Source organism: Diceros bicornis, chromosome 12 (genome assembly GCF_020826845.1).
Source record: "Diceros bicornis minor isolate mBicDic1 chromosome 12, mDicBic1.mat.cur, whole genome shotgun sequence".
NCBI lineage: Eukaryota > Metazoa > Chordata > Mammalia > Perissodactyla > Rhinocerotidae > Diceros > Diceros bicornis.
The window spans coordinates 15,319,444-15,346,186 of NC_080751.1; the positions used below are offsets into that span (position 1 = coordinate 15,319,444).

The following is a 26,743-nucleotide window of genomic DNA, read 5'->3' on the forward strand; positions in this document are numbered from 1 at the left end:
AGCGTGCGCATTTAACTGCTGCACCACTGGGCCAGCCCCCAGAAAATGTTTTAATTTTCAAAATTAAGCATTGCAAACTGGAGGGTTTAACGCTGATGACCTGTAAAATTCTAGAATGGATCAGCAATCTGATAGTTTGCAAGCATTTGGAAGTCAAAGACAAGATTAGCAAATTTCAGCCAGGGCTCAGTAAGGCAGGCAGAATAAGCCCTGCCAGGGTAGCCTTGTTTTTCCTAGTACATATGGCACTAACTGGCAGAGCAAAAAAATGTGTAGAGTACAACTAGATGTGAGTGACAAAACTTCTCATGACATCTTTGAGGGCAAGATGGAGTTACATGGGTTGAATGATAATATAAGTTGCTAGAACCATAACTAGTTGAACCACTCTTACCCAAATATTGTTATCAACACAGAGAGAGGCCTTTATGAGTGGTATATCTTACATTCGACAACAAATATTTACCAAGCACCTACTATGTGCTGGTCACTTGGTTTGCTCTGGCTATTCCTTCTTGACATTTTATATATCAATGTCTCAGAGATATGAAAAGCAGATTTCCCATATGATACACATCTGAGAGGGCCTAAACAGCTGTCAGAATCCCAAGTAATAACAGGAATGATGGGCTAAATCAAACAAGGGGTAATTGTAAAGCCCTATACATTAGGCTGAAGGAATGGCAGCAACTTGGTAGCAGGAGAAAAAGTTCTGGGTCTGGAGTCACCTAAGCCAGTCTCAGATCTTCTCTTTAGTGACTATCTCTACTTGAGCAAGCCATAATCTCTCTGTGCCAGGTCCCCCATCTAGAAAAGGGCACAGTTGCATTTCTGAAATTACAGAAGTGTTATAAAAAACAAATGATTTACATTGTAAATTGTAAAAAACTAATATAAAACTATCAGACTATTATGATGTTAAAAAACCCAAAATGTCTAAGTGCAGAAAGGGTGGTGAGAAGATGTGACTGACTGGCCAACATACTACACCTGCAGCTGCTGAGAAAAAAAAAGAGGAGAAAGTACTTTAGGTACTGAAACAGATTTGCAAGATAGATTATTAAGTACAAAAAGCAAAGTATGCTGCCATTTTTGTGAAAAAGGGTAGAAAACATGCAGGTATTTGCTTTTTTATGTATCAAATACTTGTGAAAGAAAAGAACCCAGATTGCAAAGGAAGAAGTAAAACTGTTTTTATTTGCAGATGACATGATCCTGTCTGAGAAAATGCTAAGGAATCTATAAAGAAGTACTAGCACTAGTAAATAAGTTTAGCCAGATTGCAGAATATAAGATCAATAGGATAAAAAATCAATTGTGTTTCTATTCTAGCAATGAGCAATCTGAAAATAAAATTAAGGGAACAATTCTATTCACGATAGCATCAAAAAGAATGAAATATTTAGGAATAAATCTAACAACAAAAGTGCAAGGCTTGCACACTGAAAACGATAAAACATTGGAGGGAAAAATTAAAGATTTAAATAAACAGTGAGACATTCCACGTATGTAATTTAAAAATGGGCAAAAGATTTGAATAGACATTTCACCAAAGAAGACCGAGTGGCCCAATAAGCACATGAAAATATGTTCAACATCAGTCATTAGTGAAATGCAAATTAAAATCACAAGGAGATACCACTTCACATCCACTGGGATGACTATAATAAAAAAGATGAACAATACTAAGTGTTGACAAGGAAGCAGAGAAACTAGCACCTTTAAATATTGCTGGTGGGACTGTAAAATGGTACAGCCACTTTGGAAAACACTGGCATTTTCTTAAAAATTAAACATAAAACTTAACATATGACCCAGCAATTCCACTCCCAGGTATATACCCTAAAGAAAACACATGGCCACACAAAAACTTTTACACAAATGTTCATAGCAGCATTATTCATATTATCCAAAAAATGAAACAATCCAAATGTCCAACAACTGGTAATTGGATAAACAAAATGTGCTGTTATCCATACAATGGAATACTAATCAGCAAGAAAAAGGAACTACGATGCATACTACAACGTGGATGAACCTTGAAAACATCATGCTAAGCAAAAGAAGCCAGATGCAAAAGACTACATATTATGATTCTATTACATGAAATGTCCAGAAAAGGCAGAAGGCAGATTAGTGGTTGTCTGGGGCTGAGAATGCAGATTGATTGCAAACAGGTACAAGGGCCCTTTTTGGAGTGACCAATGTTCTAAAATGGATGGTAGTGATGTTTGCACAACTCTATAAATTTATTAAAAATAATTGAATTGCACACTTAAAATGGATGAATTTTATGGTATGTAAATTATACTTCAATAAAGCTGTTTTAAAAAATCTCTGTAAAGATATGCAAAACTAGTAACATTGAGTAACTCTGGTAAAGAGAGCTGGGTGCCTGGGGAACAGGAGTGAGAAGGACACTCCTTATCAAATTCTCTTTTACACATTTTAAATTTTGTACCATGTGATTGTATTACCAGTTTAAGAAGTGAGAATAAACAAAACACAAACTTACAGGGAAGAGTGTGGCAATAAAAGTGTAATGGCTCTGGTGAGTTCAATAGGAGTAAAACATACGTTAGGCCATAGAAACATTCTAGCCACAGAAAGGAAGTGATAGATCTGCTCCGTCAATGTGCTCTCATCACCTGAGTCACAACAGGCTTAGTTCAAAAGGACATGTTTAGGGCCGGCCCCGTGGTTTAGCGGTTAAATGCACGTGCTCCGCTACTGGCGGCCCGGGTTCGGATCCCGGGCGCGCACCGAGACACCGCTTTTCCGGCCATGCTGACGCCACGTCCCACATACAGCAACTAGAAGGATGTGCAACTATGACATACAACTATCTACCGGGGCTTTGGCGGAAAAAATAAAAAAGGAGGAGGATTGGCAATACATGTTAGCTCAGAGCCGGTCTTCCTCCGCAAAAAGAGGAGGATTAGCATGGATGTTAGCTCAGGCCTGATCTTCCTCACAAAAATAAAATAAAAAAGGACATGTTTAAAAATAGGATATTGACAAACTTAGACCCAGGAAACTGCCAACTTAGGAAAGGGGAGTAGAAAGCATGACCCAGGAAGAATGGTTCAGAGTGAAGACCTGAGAGAAGAAAACACTTTAGGGAAGGAAGTGGGGACCTGAAAGATAGAAGAGTAGGCCTATTTTCTGTGCCTTCAGGGAGCAGAACTGGGAACAGAGCCAGGAAATCCAATGCAGGCAGATTTCGGATCTTTGTAAGTTAAAACCTCTGATAATGGGGGCTTAGACAAATGAAACGAGCTGCGCATGAGCAGCAGCAAGTGGTGGAGCTGTTGAAGCAAAGGCTGGAGTGCCTTGTGGCACAGATGCAGCAGAAGTGTGGACAGTCTCTTCCAAGCCTGAGTCTGCCGACCTCCTGCACTTCCAAAGTACACAACCAGTCACGCTATGCACCACTAAATGTGAAAAAACACACGTTTAACATTTGACTAAATCAGGAGCTTCGGTGTGTGTGTTACTGTTTCTAGTTCAAATCTTTTCTGATTAATTTCTGCCTACAAAAAGGTAAACATTTAAAAATAGAAAACAGTCTAAAAATAAATTCCCTCTCAACAAAATATATTTAGTTAGCCCTTCTAGGAGGGTGAAAATCAAAAGGATAAAAACGAGTGTTTTCAAGAATGTGGAAAAACTGGAATCCTCATACATTGCTGGTGGGAATGCAAAATGGTGACAATATTTTGGATACCAGTCTGGTAGTTCCTCAGATGGCTAAATGTAGTGTTACCATATGGTCCAGCATATATCCACTCCTAGGCATATGCCCAAAACAAATAAAAATATATGTCTACACAAAAACTTGTACAGGAATGTTCACAGCAGCTTTGTTAATAACAGCCAAAAAGTGGAAGAAATCCAAATGTCCATTAACTGATGCACAGATAAATAAAATATGTACATTCATACAATGGAATATTTGGCCATAAAAAGGAATGAATAATGCTACAGTATAGATGAACCTTGAAAACATTATTAAGTGAAAGAAGTCAGTCACAAAAGATCACATATTGTATGACTCCATTTATATGAAATGTCCAGACTAAGCACATCTATAGAGACAGAAAGTAGATTAGTAATCACAGATGGGGGCTGGGGCAGGGGTGGGAGGTTGGGAAAAATGAAGAGTGACTGCTAATGTGTTCAGGGCGTTTTGGGAGGTGTTGAAAATGCTTTAAAATTATATTGGGGTGACGGTTGCACAACTCTGTGAATATACTAAGACCCATTAAACTGTATATTTTAAATAGGCAAATTTTAGGGTATGTGAAAGATCCCAAGAAAGCTGTAAAAAGTGTTTATTCATGTGTGCAAACTGAAATACATGTAGATTATGAAGTCTTCTTTGGAGAAAAAAGCTTCCAATGCTCTGTGGTCCTGCATCTCCTGTGTTACTGAATCAGGGATACAAGAACAATGGAAGGTGACCAACAGCGTCATTTACATATAACAAAGGAATCATGCAATCATGCCATGTTGACTTCCACAGATTCACAATAATTACAATGCACAGGCCTGCACTGTGTCTGACAATTCGTGCTGAGGACCCACCATGGGACAGAACATCATTTTTGATGAACTCATTTACAGATGCTGCAGGTAAATCACAACAGTCCACTTCCCTTAGTCCATGAGAGAGCTGCAGGCATCTCCTCTAATGATCTCATCATCCCTCAGAGCCTGGGTGTGGAGTGGCCCACCTAGTTCTCTGCAATGGGGCTTACACATCAAGATTTAAGTGACTACGAGTCAGGTGACATTATCTGCTACCATGGTTTAAGCTTTCTGTCAGAGTCTCAGAAGGAGATACACGCTGGCTGGCTGCTTCTGTTTTAATTTCTATTATTATGAGAGCAAGCTCACCTGCTCACCTTTTCACACCGGGAAAAGAAAGTAAATGCCACCATCCCAGAGACGTTTAAGGCTTTTTATAGTACTTTTTAGTTTAATTAAAATCTAAGTGAGACTCATTCATTCATTTATTTTCTTTTTGTGAGGAAGATTAGCCCTGAACTAACATCCATGCCAATCCTCCTCTTTTTGCTGAGGAAGACTGGCCCTGGGCTAACATCTGTACCCATCTTCCTCCACTTTATGTGGGACACCAACATAGGATGGCCTGACAAGCGGTGCATCGGTGCGCGCCTGGGATCCCAACCCGGGCCGCCAGCAGCAGAGCGCGCACACTACGCCACTGGGCCGGCCCCTCATTCCCATATTTATTCATCGGAGACACCATCAGATAGACCCAGAAAAAATAGGTTTTCCATTAAAAAACTACTTTTTAGGTGGAAATTGAGTTTAGGAAAACAGCCAATATAGGAAAAATACTATGTTTTCTTACATGACCCTTTATGGCTATTCCTCATGTAGGATGATTGTTATTGCTGATCTTTTGCCAGCTAGGTGCCTACTGGGAGATGCTTTTCTTTCAGAGGAATGGGTTTACGTTAATTCATTTATAACCACTCAAATTTAGGACCAGAGATACACATTGATAAGACAGAGCCAAAATTAGAGATACAGTCTATGGCATCAAAAGACAGTCTTTTCTCGTGAAAAGTTTTTAGATATGTGCAGATCAAACCGGCACCTTTAGTTTCAATAATAAAACTTACTAACCAGTAAAGGGTGAAACAATCACAAAGCGTCTGTCCAAAAAATAACATTTTGACATAGATCTAATTCCTAGAGACAGGATTAAAGCTTACAAAAGCAGGGACTCAGGTGATAACCGTCTATTATTCACCTTTAAAAAATTAGAATTGGTCATTTATTTCTGTAAGAATGCTAGATGATACGAAAAGTCCTCCCTGATAAATTAGAAATGAATTGTGCCTGCATAATAGGTCCTGAGAACATTTCTTTTGGTACATGAATAAGTAAAGGAGCTGGAACAATTCTGGATGATGCCAAAATTCCAAGTATGGCCCCGAGACTGCATGGTTAAAATGTAATGGAAGAGTGGTCATTAGAACTGAGGTCAAAAAACTCTTAACAGGATAGTAGAGTTTCCCAGATAATGGCAGGGCTTGGGGCAGAACGAAAGAAAATGATCCAAGAGCTAAAGTCCTCAATCAATATATGGGAAAAACCAGAAGGTTAACAAACGATTATGAAAATCTTGTAGGGGGTTGTAGAGCTAGATGACATGGGTCCCAAAGGATTTTCTATCAGGTTTGGAAAATTATGGTCTGGAAGTGGCCCTCTCCTTTTTTTCTTTCTCTGCATTCTCTCAAATATCTCTCGTCTTGGCTTTAATACTTGTGAGGATTATGATCTCCTTTACATGGACGACTCTAAAATCTTTATCCCATAGACTAATGAGGTCAGATGTATCCATGCTTGTTATTTTCACTTGGATGTTCTGATCTCACTTCAAGTTTAATAAATGAAACTCCATATTTTGGTCAAAATTAGTTTCCTCTTCAAATTTATTTTGATAAGATATTCACATATTATTTCAGTTGTTTTGGGAAGAAATTTCAAAAGAACTATTAATTACGGCTATTAATTACTAAGTCCAATTGATTAAAGTCCAGCTTAACAAAAGAATATTTGATTTTTCTAATAAATTAATTTATGAATATCACTTTCATATTTAAAAACCTCTAACATTAGCTAAATATTTGGAAATAAAATTATACCTACACAAACAAAATAAATTCCATGTGGATTAGGATTTAAAGGCATTGCCTCCTACCCTAAAAAAAGTATTAAAAGAAAAACAGGAGAATTTTTTTTATAATCTTGAGGTTGGGAAGATCTTTCTTAACGTGGAACAAAGAAATAAAGAAGTTGAGTACATAACAATACTATTATAATATTAATATAATATAATTAATGCTTAAGAATTAATAGGAAAAAATCTTCAGAGAAAAATGGACAAAGGATATAAAAAGGTAATTCTCAAAATAAGAAACGTCAATAGCAATCCCTGAAACCTAATATTAAAAAAATGCAATTTAAAGCAATGAGTTTTTCCACACATCAGATTAGCAAATATTAAAAAGACTGATACTACCCACAGTTGGCAAAGGAATGAAGAAACACATACTCTCATACTTTTTGGTGGGAACATATAGTTGTACCAAAGTTCTGGAGGGCACATAGTTAGGGGTGGGGGCTTGTTGATTATTAAGTCTTTCAACTTCTGTTGTTAGTGACCTACTCAGGATTTAAAACTTCTTGGTCAATTTTCTTAGTTTATATTTTCCTAAAAAATCATCCAATTTAGATTTTAACACATATCAGCCTAATGTTGCACACCTTTTTCAAGAAAATCACCTCTTTGTGGTTATACCTTTCCATATGATTAATGTTGATATTCTTTTTCCCATGGTCAGAAAAATCAGAGATTTTGTCTATTTTTTTTTAAAGAATCAGATCTTGGTTATATTGATCAATTTGGAGGACTGATTTAATAATTTATATATTTTACATTTTATTAATTACTTCTTGCTTTTTTTGCTTAGTTTGTTAGTCTTTTTCCAGATTAGAATGCTTATTTCAATTATTTCCTAATTGAGCTTGTTCAATTAAAATATAATTTAAGGCTATATGTTTTCCTCTAACTATAGATTTAGTCACATTCCATAAGTTTTGGATGTGTGCTTTTACTGGTTTTAATGAAAAAAAGTCTATAATTTCAATTTTTACTTCTTCTATAACTCAAAAGTTCAGAATAGGGCCGGCCCGGTGGCGCAAGCGGTTGGGTGCGCGCGCTCCGCTGCGGCGGCCCGGGGTTCGCTGGTTCGGATCCCGGGCGCACACCGACGCACTGCTTGGCAAGCCATGCTGTAGCGGCGTCCCATATAAAGTGGAGGAAGATGGGCACAGATGTTAGCCCAGGGCCGTCTTCCTCAGCAAAAAAAGAGGAGGATTGGCGGATGTTAGCACAGGGCTGATCTCCTCACAAAAAAAAAAAAAAAAAAAAAAAAAAGTTCACAATGATGTTTTTAAATTTTTATCTATTAAATGAAAAAAATTATAGTTGTTAAATTCCAACTTTACTGTATTGTGGTTAGAGAATATGAGTTTTGTTATAAATCTCTGACTTTTGGGGTTTATCAACATTTTGCCTAACTGTACAATTAATTTTTGTATATAGTCCATGAGCATTTGGAATAGGAATGCTGTGGATGCTGTGTTTGGGGAATAAAGTTTTATATAGATATTTTAAATCAAGCCTGTTAATATTGCTATTAAAATCTTCCATATCTTTTCTTATCTGTTATATGTCGAAATCTGAGAAAAGCAATTAGAGCATCCCACTCTTGTACTTTTGTCACATTCTGTATTACAATTACGTCTGCTTGAATGAACAAATAAATGTACTCTGGCTGAAAGCACAAGTGTAATTTTGGAAGTTTCTAAAAGATTCTCTTTCCTCCCCTGGAAATTACAGAATGGGGATAGGGTAAATTCTCAAGATAAGTACCATTTAATTAAAAAAAACAAAAACAAAAAAACCCCCCCTATGTTCCCATGGTATAGAAACTTGTATTTTGAATCTTCCATCAAAACTAGAAAATACTGGCAGAAAGGTGGAAATATAGGAATTTTCATGCATTGCAGGTAGGAATATAGACTGGAAAGCAATTTGGTATTAATGTAGGAAATTAAATATACATATAGCTTATGATCCAAGAATTCCACTTCTGGGTATATATGCCAAAGATAGTCTCACACAGGTCCAGAGGGGATATGGACAAGGACATGCATTCCCATTGTTTTGTGGTGCTGGGAGTCGACAGCAACCTGGGTGTCCATAACAGGGAAAGTGCACAGGTAAACTGGTAGATGCACTCAATGGAGTAACATGCAATGATTAGAAACCTATATTAGATGTACATATAGCAAAGTAGATGGATCTTAAAAATACAATGCTTAGTGAACATAAGAAAAATAATGATACACATTTTACATGAATTGAAAACATATGCACACATAGAGAATACACATTTTGTATGAACTTTTGTAAGCCAAAAGATATGTACATAACAAGATCAGTTGCCTTTGGGAGGATGAAAATGAGGATGAGATATGGGGATAACACTTTAAAAAGATGAGATATGGGGATAACACTTTAAAAAGAGAGGCCAGGGGCCGGCCTGGTGGCACAGGTGGTTGAGTGCGTGTGCTCCGCTGCAGCGGCCCGGGGTTCGCCGGTTCCGATCCCGGGTGCGCACCGACGCACTGCTCGTCAAGCTATGCTGTGGCGGTGTCCCATATAAAGTGGAAGAAGATGGGCATGGATGTTAGCCCAGGGCCAGTCTTCCTCAGCAAAAAAGAGGAGGATTGGCAGATGTTAGCTCAGGGCCTGTCTTCCTCACCAAAAAAAAAAAAAAAAAAAAAGAGAGGCCATGAATCTAGGCACTTGAAGCTAAAAGGAAATTTTATTTTATCTTGGCATAGAAATTGTGTATAATACTTTTCTAATCCTGTTCTTTCACTCTGCTTCTAGAAGGATTTATTATGACTAGATTGGAGATTCAAACAGGCATTTTAGGCAGAAACTAGAACACAATGAAAAGTTGAGAATTCTCCTTTCCAGCTCATAACTAACGTTTTGTGTTTGTTTGATCAGTCTGGTTTACCTCACATTTTTATTAATGTCAAACAAAAACAACATTTATGCTTTCTTATTAGAAAATACATGTTTTGTAAAAAAATATTAAAACACATAGAAAATTATAAAGGAAAATTTATAATCCCATAATTTTAAGATAATCTGTTAATATTTAGTTTTGTTCCAGTCATATATATATATGTAAAAAATATAGCTTTATATCTTGTTTTTTTTATCTTTTATAGTATATTCTCTGAATATACTAAAAACCATTGGATTGTATACTTAAAAGAGTGAATTGTATGGTAAATGAATTTTATTTCAATAAAAAAAAACAATAGAGATTGACCAACACTGAGACATACCCTGGGAAAGTAAGTAAACTTAAATTTTAAAAAAATTGACAAGAATCCAGGAATAAAAAAACAGAACCCCATAGAGAAAAAAATATTAGAATTGCCTGTGACACAGAAATATCAAATGCTTGTGCCCACAAGAGGGAAGCAAAATTGACCGAGTTTTGAATTGAGGATTATTATCCCAAAGTTTTATATCCATCCAAGTTGTTGTTCTTATATAAAGGTAATACAAAGATAGTCTCAAATTTGTAAGAACTGAAGAGATGCTCACTCCTGAACAACTGTTTAAAAATCTAGCCAAACAACAGAACTATTTAAATTAACAAACTCATAATTGTTATATGAAAAGACTAATGGTAAATATTGACCCTTTATTTAAAAACATAACTAATATAGGGGCCGGCCTGGTGGCACAGCGGTTAAGTGCACGCACTCTGCTGCTGGTGGCCCAGGTTCAGATCCCGGGCGCGCACCGAGGCACCACTTGTCAGGTCATGCTGTGGTGGGGTCCCATATAAAGTGGAGGAAGATGGGCACAGATGTTAGCCCAGGGCCAGTCTTCCTCAGCAAAAAGAGGAGGATTGGCATGGATGTTAGCTCAGGGCTGTTCTTCCTCACAAAAAAAAAAAAAAAAAAAAATTACTAATATAAAATGGTGACTTTGCTTATAATACGAAAGTAAGTGTTATAGTCTTGAAAATAAAACTAGTCAATGCAGTAGTAATACTACCATAATGACCTGAGACAAAATTGACAAAATATAACAAATATTGGTAGGTTGGGGGAAGTATGTGTGTGGGTGGGTAGGTGGGACAAAGTAGGACAAATGCAACCAGTTTCTTAATTTTTCATATGCTGGACTCAATAGATCTTGTTTTATATCTGATGGTGACAGACTGAAAAAGTGGTTTAAGCATATTAGTTAATTAGATTACACTTTGATTAATTATATTTCTAAGTTATCAGAAAAACAACTCAAAGAAAATCATATAGCAATGAACAAAAAGATCGGAAACAGTAAAAAATCACTAAAAATGATAAGAAACCCTGAAGAACCAAAACAATATTGAAAAAAAAAAGAAAGTTAGAGGACTCACACTTCCTGATTTCAAAATGTATTACAGCAATACAGTAATGTAACACTCTGGTACTGGTATAAAGATAGAAAAATAGATCAATGGATTAGAATAGAGCCCAGAAATAAACCCTTGTGTATATGGTCAAATGATCTATGGTCAAAGGATCTTTGACCCTTGACAAGGTGCCAAGATCACTCAATGGGGAAAAGGCAGTCTCCTCAACAAATGGTGTTAAGAAAACTGGATATCCACATGCAAAACAATGAAGTAGGAGCCTTATATTACAGCACATACAAAAATTAACTCAAAATGAAGAGTTAATTCTAGGTTATTGTGAGAAGAACCTAGAAGGGTAGAGGAAAATTTCTTCCTCCTCTACAGTACTCACACAAAGCTAGATGGTACAGCCTACTACACACCTGGGCTTTTTGGTACTAATCTTATGGGACCACTGTGGTATACGTAGTCTGTTGTTGACTGTAATGTTGTTATGCGGCACATGACTGTACACCAATATTAAAAACTTTTGTGCATCAAAGGACATAATCAACAGAGTGAAAAGGCAACCCACTGACTGGTAGAAAAAACTTACAAATCATATGTATGATAAGGGGTTAACATCCAGAATATATAGAGAACTCCCACAACTCAATGACAAAAAAATAAATAACCCGATTCAAGAATGGGCAAAGGACTTGAATAGACATTTCTCCAAAGATGATATACAAATGGCCAACAAGCATATGAAAAGATGCTCAACATCACTAATCATCAGAGAAATGCAAATCAAACCATAATGAGATATCACTTCACCCATTAGGATGACTACTATGAAAAAACAAAATAACAAGTGTTGGCAAGGATGTGGAGAAATTAGAACCCTTGTGCACTGTTGGTGAGACTGTAAAATGGTGCAGCTGCTGTGGAAAAGTATGGCGGTTCCTCGAAAAATTAAAAATAGAATTACCATATGATTTAGCCATTCCATTTCTGGACATATATCCAAAAGAAATGAAAGCAAGGTCTTGAAGGGATATTTGCACAGCCATGTTCATAGCAGCACTATCCACAATAGCCAAGAGGTGGAAGCAACCCAAATGTCCAGCAACGGATGAAGGGATAAACAAAATATGTATATACATACAATAGAATATTATTCAAACTTAAAAAGGAAGAAAATACTGTCACATACTACAACATGGATAAACCTTGAGGACACTACACTAAGTGAAATAAGCCTGCTACTAAAAGACCAATACTGTATGATTCCACTTACATGACATCATCTAAATCTAAAGTAGTCAAATTCATAGAAACAGAAAGTAGAATGCTGGGGCTCGAGGCAGAGGGAAAGGGGGAGTTGTTTAATGGGTATAGAGTTTTCAGTGTTACAAGATGAAATAGTTCTGGAGATCTGTGTCACCACAATGTGAATATACTTAACACTACCGAATTGTACACTTAAAAATGGTTAAGATGATAAATTCTATGTCATGTGTTTTTTTGCCACAATAAAAGGTCACTTCCCTCAGTTTGAAATGGAAATTGTATAATAAACATTTACTTAATAAACATATTTGAACAGGGAAAATCAACAAGATAAAATTTAAAGCAAACATATTTGTTATAACTTTGAAATTAAGTGGAACAAATTCACCTCAAAGAAAGTCCCTCAAATTGGGGGGGGTGGGGGAGGGGGGGAAGAAGTTAAATTCAACTAGATGCTACCTACTTGAGCAAAAGTGACTCAGAAAAGCTAAAAGTAAAAGAATGGGAAAGAGAAACTGTGCAAATGCAATGTAAAAAAAAAAAAAACCTGTATTGGATTGAGTAGTATAAAAATCAAAACATATTAAACATGGAAAAATGAAACTTACTTTGTATGATTTATGATACAAGTCAGTGAATAAAAAAGTAGCATGAATTTTTATGTGCCAGGTATAAAATAAATATTTACATAAACCTTCAATCACCACAAAGATAAATCAACCTTCAAATACACTCCTTAAAGTCCTTAACAGATCAAGGAAACCAGTATTTGGGAAGAATATAATTAATAAAGGTGATTTACTAGATATAATTGGAATGTCATACTCTCTATGGACACTCTACCTTCTTTATAATACCCTTGAAGTACTTATTCATACATTAAGCCACAAAGAAAATTTTCATATATCCTTAAACAGAAATAGAGAACTGAGTACAATCTCTGATCACTATACATTAAAATTATAAATTAATATGTAGTGACAATAAAGCCAACCTTACGGAAATACAAAAAAGATTAATTCTCCCCTAAACTCCTCTTGGGTCAAACAGGAAATCCAAAGGTACAATTATACATCTAGAAAGTACTTCTAATAAAAATACCACAGGTCAAAATCTATTGCATATATACCACTTGGGGATCTGGAGTTGGGTACAGCATTGTTCCCATCCTTATAATACCACCACCATCAACAGTAACAACAACAACAACAACAAAAGTGTACCAAACTGTTAAGTTCATGACTTTTTTTGAAGCTGTCAGAAAGTTGAGGTCAGAGGTCAACCCTGGCCCAAAATCTAAGGAGATATTGCTTCCTGCAGGGAGATATAAGACGTGAGCACCAGATTACTTAAAGAAGATAAAACTGGACACCATTAAGAAGGCTGGAGACTGGATTAAGTGATAGAGGCCAAGTGTGCACTCCCAAGAGTGTGAAGCCCTTGGGGGCTACAGAAACTGGGGGAATCTACACCCTTTTGCTGGCTATTTCTCCACAAACTCCACCAGGAAAAACATCGAAGAGTTTTACAAAGTGTCTGTCATGGTGCAGACCTGGGAAAGGGGAACAGTAGTTGTTGTGGGAAGGGCACAAAACTCTACCGAGGAGGGATGTCAGCAAAACTGGTAGAAGAGGGACCTCCAGGGGCCTGTCCCTCCCCTAGAAACACCAAAAAACCTGGCAAAAACTGTAAAAATCAACCTTATCAGAACTCTGGAAGACAGTCAAAGGTTTATCGCAAGGAATTAAAAACTTAAGGAAGAGCAAGGCCACCTAAACAAGGTAGAAGAGCTTTGTGGCTTTTAACTTAGCCTTGCCTGCCTCAGCCCCCTTTCCCCAGCATGGTACTGAAGACAGCAGCCTGCATTCCCAGTGTGGGTATCTGCTTCCAAAGGAAGCACCGAGTATCCTGTTCCCAAGGAATTGTCTCTTTTGACCTGCCTGAGTATTCCCTCAAGAACTGACACAAGGAGCCTGCCTTTGTTTCATCAAACTTAGAACTCTCTCAGGGTACTTTAGAGGACAGAATTTCCTTGAAAACACTGAAAACCAAATGAAAAAGACATTATTGCATGGGGCAAAAAAATAACATTTGGGGCAAATAATAGGCATACTGAAAACCAGGGAGAAAAGTAGTGAGAATTTTGGCAAAATAGGGTTTTGAAAATATCCCATATACCCTGGGGAAACTAGAAAGTACACAGACAGGGCAGGATGCATGTGCAGAAAAGACCTGAGAACACCATAAGTTTCCACAACTGGCTGATCTTTAGGGTCAGTGCAAGCAGGAAATTTGGCTAAGGCAGAGTTGTACGCGCCTAGCCAAGCACTGGAGTCCCCAGTACACAATCTACAAAAACCTGGGGAACTTTTTTCCTTTCCTTTCCTTCTCTCCTTTCTTTTTGCTTTTTCTTTCTTGGCTCCAGGTATTTAAGGAAATCTGTCAAACTAGCTGACTACTGAGCTAAAGGAACGGGGACGTCAGAGACCAACAAAAGATACAGTCTGTACAAAAGTAGTTTAGAAAAGTCATGAAACATACCAACAACTTCAATCCACAACAGGCAGTAACAACAAACCCTAGGGAGGGGGGAGGAGAATTTGATTTCCAGAATTATCACATTATGATATTCAAAATGTCTAGTTTTTAACAAAAAATTGTAAGGCATCCAAAGAAATAAGAAAGTATGGGGCATTCACAGGAAAAAAAATTAATAAAAACTGCCCCACAGGAAGCACAGATATTGGACTTACTATACAAAGACTTTAAATCAAAAGTCTTAAATATGCTTAAAGAGCTAAAGGAAACCATAAACAAAAAACAAGGAGAACGATGTCTCACCAAACAGAGAATACCAATAAAAAAAAAAATAAGGAAACAAACAGAAATTATTAAGATGAAAAGTAAAATAACTGAAATGAAAAATTCACCAGAGCAGTTCAACAGCAGATTTGGGCAGAGATGAAGTAGTGAACCTGAAGATAGGTTAAATGAAATTATCCAGTCTGAGGGACAGAAAGAAAACAGAATGACGAAAAATGAACAGAGCCTAAGAGACTTTTAGGATACCATCAAGCTTACCAATATAGGCATGGTGGGAGCCCCAGAAGGAGAGGAGAGAGAGAAAGGGTCAGAAAGAATATCTGAGGAAATAATGGTTGGAAACTTCCCAAATTTGACAAAAGACACAAATGTAAAATCTAAGAAAATCAATGAATTCCTAGTAGGATAATCCAAGTCCACATCAAGACACTTAGTAATCAAACTGTCAAAAGCCAAAGATAGAGAGAATCTTGAAAGCAGTAAAAGCAAAGAGACATAACACAGAAGGGATCCTCAGTAAGATTAACTGCCAATTTCTCATAAGAAACCATAGAGGTCAACAGGCGGTAAGATGACATATTTAAAGTGATGTGAAAAACTGTGAAGAGAGAAATCTATATCTGGCAAAACTATCTTTCAACAATGAAGGTGAAATTAAGACATTCCCAGATAAACAAAAGTTGAGGGAATTCATTTCTAGAAGACTTTCCCTATAAGAAATTTTAATGGGACGCCTTTGGGCTGAAATGAAAGAACACTAGACAATAACTTGAAGCCACGTGAAGAAATACAGAACACTGGTAAAGGCAATTATATAGGTAAATATAAAAGTCAGTAATACTGTATTTCTGGTTTGTAACTCCTCTTTCTTTGCCTATAAGATTTAAAAGACAAATGTATAAAATAATAATTATAAATCTATGTTAATGGGTACAGAAAGTATAAAGATGTAATCTGAAACTACAACAATATACAGGGTGACAGGCGGAGATGTATAGAGGCAGTTTTTGCAAACTAGTGAAGCTAAGTTGTTACCATTTCACATTAGGATGGTATAAGCTTAAGATGTTAACTGTAATCCCCATGGTAACTACTAAGAAAATAACTAAAAAATATAAAGTAAAGGAAAAGAGAAGGGAATCAAAATGGTACATTACAAAAAGTCATTTAAACAAAAAAGAAGGAAGTAATGGAGAAATTGGGAAAGAAAAAAGATGTAAGACATAAACAAATAGCAAAATGGCCAAAGTAAATCCATTCCTATTAGTAATTACTTTAAATGTAAATGGATTAAATTCTCTAATTAAAAGACAGAGATGGCAGACTGGATTTTAAAAAACATGATCCACCTATACATGTTCTAAAAAAGACTCACTTTAGATCCAAAGATACAGTGTTTGAAAGTAAAAGGATGGACAACGATACTCCATGCAAATAGAAATCAAAAGGGAGCAGGGGTGGCTATACTAACATCAGACCAAAGAGATTTTAAGTTAAAAATTGTTACAAGAGACAAAAATAACTTAGAAGGGGAAGAGGATAGGGATGGAATAGGCTTAGACTAAGGAAATAAGAGGCAATCAGAAAATGGACTATCTCATCTACAAGATTTTTTACACAAACCTCATGGTAACCACTAAATAAATAATCAGAACAGAGACAGCAATGATAAGAGAAAAGTGTCATAGAGAACTACCAAACTGAATTGGCGGTCTGAAATACATGGGACGGAAAATAAGGGAAATACAGAACAACCGGAAAATGAGTGATACACTGGCAGCAGTAAGCCCTCATATATCAATAATCACTCGAAAAGTAAATGGATTGAATTCTCCAATCAAAAGACACACAATGGCGGGATGGATCAAAAAACAAGACTCAACAATATGCTACCTCCAGGAAATACATCTCAGCTCTAAAGACAACAGGCTCAGAGTGAAGGGATGGAAGACAATACTCCAAGCTAAAGGCAAACAAAAGAAAGCAGCTGTTGCCATACTTATATCAGACAAAGTAGAATTCAAGATAAAACAGGCAATGAGAGACAAAGAGCGGCAGTATATAATGATAAAAGGGACACTCCACCAAGAAGACATAACACTTATAAATATATATGCACCCAACACAAGAGCACCAACGAACATAAAGCAACTGTTAACAAACGTAAAAGGAGATATTAAAAACAACACAATAATAGTAGGAGACCTTAACACCCCACTTACATCAAGGGATAGACCATCCAGACAGAATGTCAACAAGGAAATAGTGGAACTAAATGAAAAACTAGACCAGAGGCACCTAATAGATATATACAGCACACTCCATCCCAAAACAGCAGAATACACATTCTTCTCAAGTGCACATGGAACATTCTTAAGCATAGACCATATGCTGGGAAACAAGGCAAGCTTCAATAAATTTAAGAAGACTGAAATCATATCAAGCATCTTTTGCGACAACAATGCTATGAAACTAGAAATCAACTACAAGAAAGAAGCTAGGAAAGTGACAAATATATGAAGACTAAACAACATGCTACTAAACAACCAATGGATCATTGAAGAAATTAAAGGAGGAACCGGCCCCGTGGCTTAGCGGTTAAGTGCGCGCGCTCCGCTACTGGCGGCCCGAGTTTGGATCCCGGGCGCGCACTGACGCACCACTTCTCCGGCCATGCTGAGGCCGTGTCTCACATACAGCAACTAGAAGGATGTGCAGCTATGCCATACAACTATCTACTGGGGTTTTGGGGGAAAAAATAAAAAAAAAATAAAAAAAAAAAAAGAAATTAAAGGAGAAATCAAAAAACATCTAGAGACAAATGAAAATGAAAATACACCATACCAACTCATATGGGATGCAGCAAAAGCGGTCCTAAGAAGGAAATTCATAGCAATACAGGCTCACCTTAACAAACAAGAAAAATCTCAAATAAACAATCTTTTACTACCCTAACAGAATTAGAAAAAGAAGAACAAACAAAGCCCAAAGTCAGCAGAAGGAAGAAAATAATAAAAATTCGAGCAGAAATAAATGAAATTGAAACCAAAAAACAAACAAACAAACAGTAGAAAGGATCAATGAAACTAAGAGCCGGTTCTTTGAGAAGATAAACAAAATCAACAAACCTTTAGCCAGACTCACTAAAAAGGAGAGAGAAGGCTCAAATAAATAAACTTAGAAATGAAAGAGGAGGGCCGGCTCTGTGGCTTAGCGGTTAAGTGCACGCGCTCCACTGCTGGCGGCCCGGGTTCAGATCCCGGGCGCACACCGATGCACCGCTTCTCTGGCCATGCTGAGGCCGCGTCCCACATACAGCAACTAGAAGGATGTGCAGCTATGACATACAACTATCCGCTGGAGCTTTGGAGGGAAAAAAATAAATAAATAAAATTAAAAAAAAGAAATGAAAGAGGAGAAATTATAATGGATACCACAGAAATACGAAGGATTATAAGATAATACTATGAAAAACTATATGCCAGCAAATTGGACAATCTAGAAGAAATGGATAAATTCTTAAGACTCATACAACCTCCCAAAACTGAATCAAGAAGAAATAGAGAATCTGAATAGACCAATCACAAATAAAGAGATTGAAACAGTAATCAAAAACCTCCCAAAAAATAAAACTCCAGGACCAGATGGCTTCTCTGGAGAATTCTAACAAACATTCAAAGAAGATTTAACACCCATCCTTCTCAAAGTATTCCAAAAATTTGAAGAAGACGGAATACTTCCTAACACACTTCACAAGACCAACATCACCCTGATCCCAAAGCCAGACAAGCACAACACAAAGAAGGAAAATTATAGGCCAATATCGCTGATGAACATAGATGCAAAAATCCTCAACAAAATATTGGCAAACCAAATACGGCAATACATTAAAAGGATCATACACCATGATCAAGTGGGATTTATACCAGGGACACAGGAATGGTTCAACATCTGCAAACCAATCAACGTGATACACCACATTAAAAAAATGAGGAATAAAAACCACATGATGCAGAGAAAGCATCTGACAAGATTCAACATCCATTTATGATAAAAACTCTCAATAAAATGGGTATAGAAGGAAAGTACCTCAACAAAAGAAAGGCCATATATGACAAACCCACAGCCAAAATCATACTCAATGGGGAAAAACCGAAAGCCATCCCTCTGAGAATAGGAACGAGACAAGGGTGCCTGCTCTCACCACTCCTATTCAACATAGTACTGGAGGTTGTGGCCAGAGCAATTAGGCAAGAAAAAGAAATAAAAGGAATCCAAATAGGCAATGATAAGTGAAACTCTCACTGTTTGCAGACGACATGATTTTATATATAGAAAACCCTAAAGAATCCATTGGAAAACTCTTAGAAATAATTAACAACTACAACAAAGTTGCAGGGTACAAAATCAACTTACAAAAATCAGTTGCATTTCTATACTCTAATAACAAACTAACAGAAAGAGAACTCAAGAATACAATCCCATTTACAATCACAACAAAAAGAATAAAATATCTAGGAATAAATTTAACCAAGGAGGTGAAACACCTATACAATGAAAACTATAAGACATTATTAAAAGAAATCGATGATGACATAAAGAAATGGAAAGATATTCCATGCACATAGATTGGAAGAATATAGTTAAAATGTTCATACTACCTAAAGCAATCTACAGATTCAATGCAATCCCAATCAGAATTCCAACGACATTCTTCACAGAAATAGAACAAAGAATCCTAAAATTCATATGGGGCAACAAAAGACCCCAAATAGCTAAAGCAATCCTGAGAAAAAAGAACAAAGCTGGAGGCATCACAATCCCTGACTTCGAAATATACTACAAAGCTATAGTAATCAAAACAGCATGGTACTGGTGAAAAACAGACACACACACATCAGGAACAGAAGTGAAAGCCCAGAAATAAAACCACACATCCACAAAAAGCTAATCTTTGACAAAGGAGCTAAGAACACACGAAGGAGAAAGGAAAGTCTCTTCAATAAATGGTGCTGGGAAAACTGGACAGCCACATGTAAAAGAATGAAAGTGACCATTATCTTTTGCCATACACAAAAATTAATTCAAAATGGATCAAAGACCTGAAGGTAAGATGTGAAACCATAAAACTCCTAGAAGAAAATATAGGCAGTACACTCTTTGACATCGGTCTTAGATGGATCTTTTTGAATACCATGTCTACTTGGACAAGGGAAACAAAAGAAAAAACAAACAAGTGGGACTTCATCTGACTAAAGAGCTTCTGCAAGGCAAAGGAAACCAGGAACAAAATGAAAAGACAACCCACCAACTGGGAGAAAATATATGCAAATCATATATCCAAAAAGGGGTTAATCTCCAAATATATAAAGAACTCACACAAAACTGAACAACAACAAAAAAAACAACCCAATCAAAAAACAGGCAGAGGATCTAAACAGACATTTTTCCAAAGAAGATATACAGATGGCCAAAAGGCACATGAAAAGATGTTCAAAACCACTAACCATCAGGGAAATGCAAATCAAAACTACACTAAGATATCACCTTACACCTGTTAGAATAGCTATAATCACAAGACAAAAAATAACAAGTGTTGGAGAGGATGTGGAGAGAAGGGAACCCTCATACACTGTTGGTGGGATTGCAAACTGGTGCTGCCACTATGGAAAACAATATGGAGATTTCTCAAAAAATTAAAAATAGAAATTGCATATGACCCAGCTATCCCACTACTGTGTATCTATCCAAAGAACTTGAAATCAACAATTCAAAGAGACTTATGCACCCCTATGTTAATTGCAGCATTATTCACAATAGCCAAGATGTAGAAGCAACCCAAATTCCCACTGACCAATGACTGGATAAAGAAGATGCGGTATATATACATACACACAATGGAATACTACTGAGCCATAAAAAAGACAAAATCGTTCCATTTGCAACAACATGAATGGACCTTGAGGGTATTATGTTAAGTGAAATAAGCCAGAGAAAGACACACACCATATGATTTTACTCAAATGTGGAAGATATAACAATTATGATCATATACACATTTGACAATAGAGTCTCAAAATATATAAAGCAAAAATGGACAGAATTGAATGGAGAAATAGACAGTTCCACATTAACAAGTGTAAACTTCCATACATCACTTTCAGTATAGATAGAAAAAGTAGACAAAAGACCAATAAAATAGAGGACTTGAACAACACTATAAACCAACTAGACCTAATAGACACATACAGAACACTCCAACCAAGAAGAGCAGAATACACAATTCTTCTCAAGTGCACATGGAAATTCTCCAGATGAGACCATATGCTAGGCCATAAAACAAGTCACAACAAATTTAAGAGAACTGAAATAATAGAAAGTATATTCTTTGGCCATAAGAGAATGAAATTAGAAATCAATAACAGCAAGAAATTTGTAAAATAAACAAATATGTGGTAATTAAACAAGTCTTAAACTATTAATGGTCAAAGAAGAAATTAAAAGGGAGAGCAGAAAATACTTAGAGATGAATGAAAGTGAAAACAAAACATACCATAACTTACGGGATGTAGTGAAGGCAGAGTTTAAAAGGAAATTTGTATCTGCAAAAGCAGTGCTCAGAGGAAAACTTATAGCTGTAAATACCGATGTTAAAAACGAAACAATAATTTCAAACCAATAATGTACCTTTAAACTATAAGGAATTAGAGAAAGAAGAGCAAACTAAACCTGAAGCAAGCAGAAGTAAATAATGAAGATTAGAGTGAAGATAAATGAAATAGAGACTAGAAAAACAACTGAGATAGAAAAATTCTTAGAAACACACAAAGTATAAAAACGGACTCAAGAAGAAATAGAAAATCTGAATAGACCTGCAACAAGAAGATTGAAGCAGTGATAAGATTTCCCTGGGGGAATTCTACAAAATATTTAGAGAGGAATTAACATCAGTCATTAATATCAATTCTTCTCAAACTCATCCAAAAAATAGAATATGAGGGAAAATGTTATAACTCATTCTATGAGGCCAGTATTACTCTGATACCAAAAGCAAAGATATCACAAGAAAACTACAGATCAATATCCCTTACAAATAGAGATGCAAAAGTCCTCTTCAAAATTTTAGCAAACTGAACCCAACAGCATATGGAAAGGATTATATATGATGACCAAATGGGATTTATCCCAGGAATTCAAGGTTGGTTCAACACACAGTTACCAATATACACCATATTAATAGAATAAAAGGGGGAAAAAAAAACCCAGATGGTCATCTCAATAGACGCCAAATCACCTGGCAAAAAACAAAATCCTTTCATGGTAAAAACGCTCATCAAAATAGGAAAAAAGGGAGCTTATTCAACATGATAAAGGTCATATATGAAAACCCACAGACAACATCATTTTCAGTGGTGAAAGGCTGAATGCTTTCCTTCTAAGATCATGAACAAGACAATGATGCCTGCTTTTGCCACTTCTATTTGACACACTACTGGAAGTTCTAGCCAGACCAATTAGGCAAGAAAAATAAAGGGCATCCAAATTGGAAAGGAGAAACTAAGACTATCATTAGTCACAGACGACATGATCTTATATGTAGAAAATCCTAAAGAATCCACAAGAAAACTGTTAGAATTAATAAATGAATTCTGTGAGGTTACAGGATATGAGTCAAACATGTGAAAATCAGTTGTGTATCTATACACTAGCAATAAACAGTCTAAAAATGAAATTAAGAAAACAACTGCACTTAAAATAGCAACAAAAATATTTACTAAAATTCATATGGACTCTCAAGGGACCCCAAGTAGCCAAAACAGTCTTGAAAAAGAAGAACAAAGTTGGAGGTCTTACACTTCCTGATTTCAAAATTTACTACTAACATACAGTAAACCCAAACAGTGTGGTACTGGCATAAAGAAAGACATATAGACCAATGGAACAGAATAGCAAGCCCAGAAATAAACCCTCACATATATGGTCAAATTATTTTTGACAAGGGTGCCAAACCATTCAACGGGGAAAAGACAAGTCTTTTTTCAACAAATGGTGCTGGAACAACCAGACACCTAGATGCAAAAGAATGAAGTTCGAGCCTTACCTTGCACCATATACAAAAATTACCTCAAAATGGATTAAAGACCTAAACATAAGATCTAAAACCATAAAACTCTTAGAAGAAAAGAAGAGAAAATCCTAACGACATTGGATTTAGCAATGATTTCCTGGCTATGACACCAAAAGCAGAGGGAAAAAAAAAAGCAAAAACAGACAAATTGGACTTCATCTAAATTAAAAACATCAGTGAATCCAAGGACACAATCAACAGAGTAAAAAGGCAACCCATGGAATGAGAGAGAATATTTGCAAATTATATATCTGATAAGAGGTTACTATCCAGAAAATATAAACTCCTATAACTCAACAAAAAAACAACCCAGTTAAAAAACAGGCAAAGGACTTGAACAGATATTTCTCCAAAGATGATATACAAATAACTAATAAGCACATAAAGATGCTCAACATCACTAATCATCAGGGAACAACAAACTAAAACCACAGCGAGACACCATTTCACACCCGTTAGGAAGGCTACTCTAAGAAAAGAACAGAAAATAACAAGTGTTGGCAAGAATGTAAATAAATTAGAACCCTTGTGCACTGTTTGTGGGACTGTAAAATGGTGCAGCTGCTGTGGAAAACAGTAGGGTGTTTCCTCAAATAACTAAAAATAGAATTGCCATATGATCCAGCCATTCCACTTCTAGATATATACTCCCCAAAATTGAAAGCAGGGTCTTGAACAGATATTTGTACACCCATATTCACAGCAGCATTATTCACAATAGTGAAAAGGTGGAAGTAACCCAAGTGTCTATTGATGGATAAATGGATAAGCAAAATGTGGTATACATATACAATGGAATACCGTTTAGCTTTAAAAAGGAAGAAAATACTTTTACATGTTCCAACGTGGATGAACCTTGAGAACATCATGCTAAGTGAAATAAGCCTGTTACTAAAAGATAAATACTGTATGATTTCACTTATATAAGGTACCTAGAGTCGTCAAACTCATAGGGACAGAAAGTAGAATGGCGGTTGCCAGGGGCTGAGCATAAGGTAGAATGGGAAGCTGTTGTTTGAGTGGGTATAGAGTTTCGGTTTCACAAGATGAAAAGAGTTCTAGAGATGGATGATTGTGATGTTTGCACAATAATATGAATGCACTTAATACACTAAACTGCACACTTAAAAATAGTTAAGATAATAAATTTTGTTATACGTATTTTACCAAAATTAAAAATAATAAAAAAAGAAAGAAAACAACAGAAGCAAATACTGAGGGAAAAATTTAACCAAGAAGGTATAAGACTTGTACACAGAAAACTACAAAACATCGCTGGAAGAAATTAAAGACCTAAATAAATTGAAAGCCATCCTGTATTCATGGATTGGAAGATTTAATATTGTAATGGCAATAAACCCCAAAGCAACCTACAGATTTAATGCAATTAATATCAAAATCCCAACAACCTTTTTGGTAGAAATTGAAAAGCTGATCCTAAAATTCTTATGGAGACACAAGGGACCTGAATAGCCAAAACAATCTTAAAAAAGAACAAAGTTGGAAGACTCACATTTCTCAATTTTAAAACTTACTACAAAGCCACAGTAACCAAAACAGTGTAGTAATGGCATATGGATAGGCATGTAGATCAAAGGAATAGAACTGAGAGCCCAGAAATAAGGCCTCATATATATAGTCAACTGATTTTTGACAAGGGTGCCAAGACCATTCAATGGGAAAGCATATTCTCTTCAACAACTGGTGCTGAGAAAATTGGATATCCACGTGGGAAACAATGATGTTTGACTCTTATCTCATACCACATACAAAAATTAACTCAATATACGTCAAAGACGCAAATGAAAGAGCTAAAAGTATAAAATTATTACAAGAAAATATAGGGACAAATCTTTATAACTTTGGATTTAGTAATGGTTTTTTAGACAGGATACCAAAAGCACAAACAACAAAATAAAAAACAGGTACACTGAGACTTGATCAAAAGTAAACTGCTGTGCACCAAAGGACGGTAATTTGTGAGTGAAAAGACAACCCAGAGAGTGGGAGCGAATATTTGCCAATTATCCATGTGATAAGGGCCTACAATACAAAAGATATAAGAACACTTACAACTCAAAAGCAAAAAGACAACCTAATTAAAAAGTGGGAAAAGACTAGGATATACATTTCTCCATAGAAGATATACAAATGGCTGACAAGCACATGAAAAGATGCTTAACGTTATTAGGGAAAGGGAAAGGCAAATCAAAACCACAATCAAAATGACAACGAATATGAGATACCTTTTCATACCCACTAGGATGGCAAAAAAAAAAGATAAGTGTTGGTGAATGTAGAGAAACTGGAACTCTCAGATATTTGCTGGTGAGAACGTAAAATAGTATAGCCACTGTGGGAAACTGTTTGGCAGTTCCTCAATAAGCTAAACATAGAATTACCGACATAACCCAGTATTTCCACTCCTAAGTATATACCCGAAAGAACTGCATACAGGTGTTCAAACAAAAACTTCTACACAAATGTTCATATCAGCTCTATACATAAAAGCCAAAAGGTGGAAACACCCCAAATGTCCATGAATGGATGAATGGATAAATAAAATGTAGTATATACATACAATGAAATATTATTCAACCATAAAAAGCAATGAAATACTGATACATGCTAGAATATTAACCTTAAAAACATTATGTTCAAGTGAAAGAAGCCTGACATAAAGGTCACATATTGTATGATTCCATTTATATGAAATAACCAGAATAGGTAAGTTCATAGAGACAGAGAATAGATTAGTGGTTGTCAGGGGCTGGTTAGAAGGGGGAACAGAGAGTGACTGCTTATTAAGTATAAGGTTTCCACTGGGGTGATGAAAAAGTTCTCAAACTAGATAGTGGTGATGGCTGTAAAACACTGTAAATATACTCAGTGCTACTGAAGTGTACATGTTAAAATTGTAAACTTTATGTTATGTGTATGTATTTTACCACACATACAAAAAATCCTCTACCTGGATCCTTTCCCCCTATTTCCTCTATGGGACAAAAAGCCTTAGTTTGTGCCATTCCCAATTCTTCACTTTAAAAAAAAAGTTATATTGTACTATTTATATATGTAATCACTGTCATTTAATACCTACCAAAATCTCAATTATTATTTATGCATTATGATATTAATAATATATTATTAACATCACAGAATTATTAATATTAGAATTAATATTTATGGTAAATTGTATGAATGTCTTGTGCCTCCTTTCTAGACTAGTGGTCTCCAGATTTTTTGATCATGTGGTCCTACTGACAAAATATTTTTGAGCACAAATTACCAAAGTAGGTATTTACTTATAAACTATATATTACTACTGTACTGATATATTATAAAACATATACAAAAATATAAATTTTAAAAGGTTGAGAAAAATGAATATAAATCTAATATTTTTCTTTCTTCTATATTCTAAAGAACTATTTTGTAAGCATTCCTCTTTGGAGAACACTTTTCTAGATACCCCAAA

General features: G+C 35.9%; 1 protein-coding gene across 8 annotated transcripts in view; it reads right to left on the reverse strand.

The window, feature by feature from the left end:
* ALMS1 (ALMS1 centrosome and basal body associated protein) overlaps window positions 1-26,743 on the reverse strand; it is a 228,084-nt gene that overhangs the window by 13,035 nt on the left and 188,306 nt on the right. The gene's annotated exons all lie outside the window — the stretch shown is intronic.